The following is a 4,488-nucleotide window of genomic DNA, read 5'->3' on the forward strand; positions in this document are numbered from 1 at the left end:
CCTGCACTTCCACCACGTGGATGGAATCCCAGCAGCCTTTGATCTTCTTGGATCCGTCTCCAGCTTTCTTTATGAGGATCACGCCAGCAAAGCCATGATCCAGATCCCAGAGGTAGACAGATGACACGCCGCCTTCAAAATACAGGTCTCGGTACTGGTCAAAGGCATTGTTGGCCTCCACCTCCAGCTTTCTCAGTCGAGCAGAAGGCATGGCCCCATCTTCCAAAGGAGGATCATACTTGTTACTCCATGGTGACCTATACGAGTCCCCATCTCTGTTGTAGTCACACAAAAGGTAGTCCTTTCCCACCACCTTGTCTCTGGCGATTTTCAGGGGCTGGTCAACAGAAGACAGGAGATCTTCACATAGACTGGGGACCAGGTCAATCAGGTCGCTGAGGTTCTTCTCGATCTGCTGTGGAGGCAGGCGCCTCATTAAGTCCAAGGCACAGTCCAGCTGCTGATCACTCATGGTGGCGGCGTCGGCGGCGGTCCCGGTCCCGGCGTCTGTGGTTCTCCCTGCTTTTAGTTCTTTTGATATATACCCAAAGGAATGCTGGATCATATGGTAATTCTATTTTTTAGTTTTGAAGAAACCAGCATACTTCTTTCCATACCAGCTATACCATTTTACAGTCCTACCAACAGTGAGCAAGGGTCCCAATTTCTCTACATCCTTGCCAACACGTTATTTTGTGTGTTTTTTTTACAGTAACCATCCTATTGTGTATGAGGTGATACTTTATTGTGGTTTTAATTTGCATTTCCCTGATAATTAATGATGTTGAGCATTTTTTTCAGATGTTTATTGGCCATTTTTATACCTCTTTGGAGAAATGTCTATCTAAGTTGTTCACCTACTTTTAATAGAGTTATTTGTTTTTGTTGTTGAATTCTTCATTTAGGGTACATGGACCACACCCTAATGTGAGTGGATGGGGTTTAAATAGTCACCACGAAGACCTTGATACTATATAAATTGTATGTGTATATGTTTTTTATCCTCAGAGATTTTCTAGCTCTTATCAGATTTGTTTTTCACAGAGAAAATTGGCTTTTTTTCCTGAATGTGTAAATATTGTACCTAGGGGAAAAAAAACAAAGGATAAAAGTATGTTTCCAAATCTATTGTTTGTTTATTGCTTTGTTTATAACTTTTGTCATACAAAGATAGCCATTTTTATGTAGTCAAATATGTCTATCTTTTCTTTTAGAGCTTTGGAATTCTTCAACCATGGTTATCAAGGGATACCTCATCCTTTAGATTGAACATAAAATAACCTTAATTTATTTGTGTGATATCTTCATTGAGTTGTGTTTTTAATCTCCCTGGGATTTATTTTATGTTAATGCAAAGTGGGAATCCTTTTCCTTTTTCTCCTAGATAGATGACAGATTTTTAATTTCTTTGTTTGCCAAAACCTAAAAGGCAATGTAAATAATACTGCAAAAATATCCTATATTTTAAAATATGTGCATTTTTTTTATTGAGGTATCATTGACATCACATATATTCGGTTCATGTGTATAACATAATGATTCGATTGTTGTATATATTGCAAAATAATCGCCACAATAAGTCTAGTAGTTAACACCCATCACCATACATAGTTACAAAATATTTTTTGTGATAACTTTTCAGATTTACTCTCTTAACAACTTTCAAATATACAACATAGTATTATTAACTATAATCACCATGCTCTACATTACATCCCAATGACTTTTTCATTTTATAACTGGAAGTTTGTATCTTTTGACTCCCTTCACCTATTTCACCCACCCTCCACTTCCCCATCTCTGGCAACCATCAATCTGTTCTCTGTATCTATGAGTTTGGTTTGGGGTTTTATTTTTGTTTGTTTGTTTTTAGATTCCAAAAAATATGCCTTTTTTTTTTTTTTTTTTAAGCTGAGCCATCCTGCCACCTGTTGGCAGCTCAGCGGCTGCTCAGCTCAGGCCAGCAATCGAACCGCTGTTGCTCAGAGCTCAAACTCTTGAGCAAGCTCTTAACCAACTGAGCCACTCGGCCGGCCCAAAATATGCCATTTTTGATAGAAATTTTTTTTGTGATTTGCCATTGTATATTTGCTTGCTGAGCTTTGCCAATCTTAAATATATTTAAATGGTTTCCTTCTATGTTATTTTTCTAAGAGATTCTATCAGGAATGGCTGCTGAATTCTATTGAATATATTTTTAGCATTTATTGATATGCTTTAGTTTATTGATACAATAGCTTATGTAATAGATTATTTGATAATGAACCATTCTTATATTTCTGGAATAATTCCTGTTTGGTCATAGAATATTCTTCTTTTGCTACATAGATTTTGTTTGCTAACATTTTATTTTGAATCTTTGCATCTATATTCATAAGTGAGATTGATCTATACTTTTATGTTGTTATACTATATTTTTCAGGTTTTGGTGTTAAAGTTTGTTGTTTTATATAATTAATTAGGAGAGTTTCATCTGGAATGGTAAATAACTTTGTGATTATCTGTCAGATAAACTCAGCTGGGAAGGCATATGGTTTGGGTGGCTTTTTTCAACAGAAGGTTTTTAATCACCTTTTAATCTTCTATAGTAATTAATTGGTTTGTTCACATTTCTACTTCTTTGGGGATCAATTTTACTCACTTGTTTTTTTACCAAGAAATGATTTTTTTTTCTAAATTTTCAACTATTGCCACAGAATTGTGTGAAGTGATGTCTGTAACTATTTCTTTAAATTCTCCTCTATCTGGGGATCTAACTTGTTTTGCATTCCTCATCTTGACTCTTTCTGCTCCTTGCCATGTGTGAGGAGGGAAAAGGGGAAGAGGAAATATCTATTTCATTAGTCTTTTCAAAGAACTAGATTTTAGATTTATTCGTCCTCTCTAGCAGTTTTTTTTAAATTTAATTGGTTTTCACTTTTAGCTTTACTAATTAACTATTTCTTATTTCTTTGGTTATTTTGTTTTCCTTTTTCTCACTGTTAATTTTTTAAAGATAGATTCTTAGTCCCTTAATGTTTATTTTTGTTTTCTAATGATGGTCTTCAAAATCTAGTGTGTATTTCATATTTACAGCATATTTCAATTTGGGCTAGCCACAGTTCAAGTGTTCAATAGCCACTGGCTGCCTGACTGGACAGCACTCTCCACAGGGAGGATGGCAAATACAGCACAGTCCCAAACTCTCCCACACCTCACCGCTGGTGGAAACCACCAGCTAGCTACAGCATCCTTTCTTCATAAGTCCTGGTATGGTATCCCAGCCATTGTCAACGGAGCCTCACAGACAGGACCTCTGTTAGAGTTGGCACCCAAACAGAAGTCAAAACCCCAATAGAAGGTCAATTTCATGAGGACAGGGTTTTGGTCTGTTTTATTCACTGCTATCTTACAACGCCCAGAGCAGTGCCCGGAATGTAATGAACACTCAATATACACTTATTCAATGAATTATATCTAGTTGCCATCCTAGTTGTACAGTAGTGAACACAACTCACTTCTAGTAATTATTATTGTCTGAGAGTAATTTTAAATCAAGCCTGAACATTATAAAGAGAAGATTTTCAAAACCTGCAAACTAAAAGAAAATTCTAAATTAGTTGTAAAACGGAAGGAGCCAGTCTCGTCACATACTCATAGTGCTACTACTGACTATGAGTTTTAACCTTTAAAACTTTTCAAGTAGGCGTTACATTATGACAAAAAAAGAGGAAATCAGCCCATGACTGTATTTATCACAATGCCTACAATCACATTGTTTGCTGAATACATTACTATAATACTATATAATTATGTATTGTATATGTATGTATAATATGTATTATAGTAAACACTTTGCAAAGTTCTCCATAATTTCAATCTATTTCTTAACAAATTGCCTTAAGAAGCACAGGATCAGATGAGCAAGCTCATTCACAACAACTGGTCACAGTATTTCAGAGTTAAGTCCTTGCCTTTAAGAGTTTAAAAAAGCCCTAATAAAACTTTAATAATTATGATCATTATCATGATTACTATAATAACTGTTCCTTGTTGAGTGCTTATTATGTTCTAAGAATGATGCGCAGGCTTTTCACATACATTATCTCATTAAAGCCTTAAAATAATGCTAATAGTCACTTGCTTAAAGTCTTCCAGCTAATACATGAAATAGGATGAAAACCCTGGTCTGCCTGACTCTCAAGTCTGGAATCTTGTCCAGTCAGTTAGTCCACCCTCCCCATTTTTTTTTTTTAATTGGGGAATTGCAGGAATGGGAACAGCGCTGGGGAATTGGGGGAAGGGGAACAGACAAGTTGCTGTCGTTTTGTTCTTCAGTCCAGTTTTGGAGGACATTGCTTCTCTGGCCCAAGTTGGCACCATCATTGCGCTCTTCCTGGGCGAGGCAGATCAGTGTAGTCACACAAAAGGTAGTCCTTTCCCACCACCTTGTCTCTGGCGATTTTCAGGGGCTGGTCAACAGAAGACAGGAGATCTTCACATAGACTG

The 4,488-nt window shown here is 36.5% G+C and overlaps 1 pseudogene across 1 annotated transcript in view; it reads right to left on the bottom strand.

The window, feature by feature from the left end:
* Positions 1-514, bottom strand: part of LOC109381773 (F-actin-capping protein subunit beta pseudogene) — a 23,422-nt pseudogene extending 22,908 nt beyond the window's left edge. The window contains exon 1 of the transcript XR_002123806.1: positions 6-514. The product of XR_002123806.1 is annotated as an F-actin-capping protein subunit beta pseudogene (transcript). The remainder of the gene's footprint in view (positions 1-5) is intronic.
* Positions 515-4,488: the final 3,974 nt, after the last annotated feature.

The sequence above is a fragment of the Hipposideros armiger genome, unplaced genomic scaffold (assembly GCF_001890085.2).
Source record: "Hipposideros armiger isolate ML-2016 unplaced genomic scaffold, ASM189008v1 scaffold_53, whole genome shotgun sequence".
NCBI classification, from domain to species: Eukaryota; Metazoa; Chordata; class Mammalia; order Chiroptera; family Hipposideridae; genus Hipposideros; species Hipposideros armiger.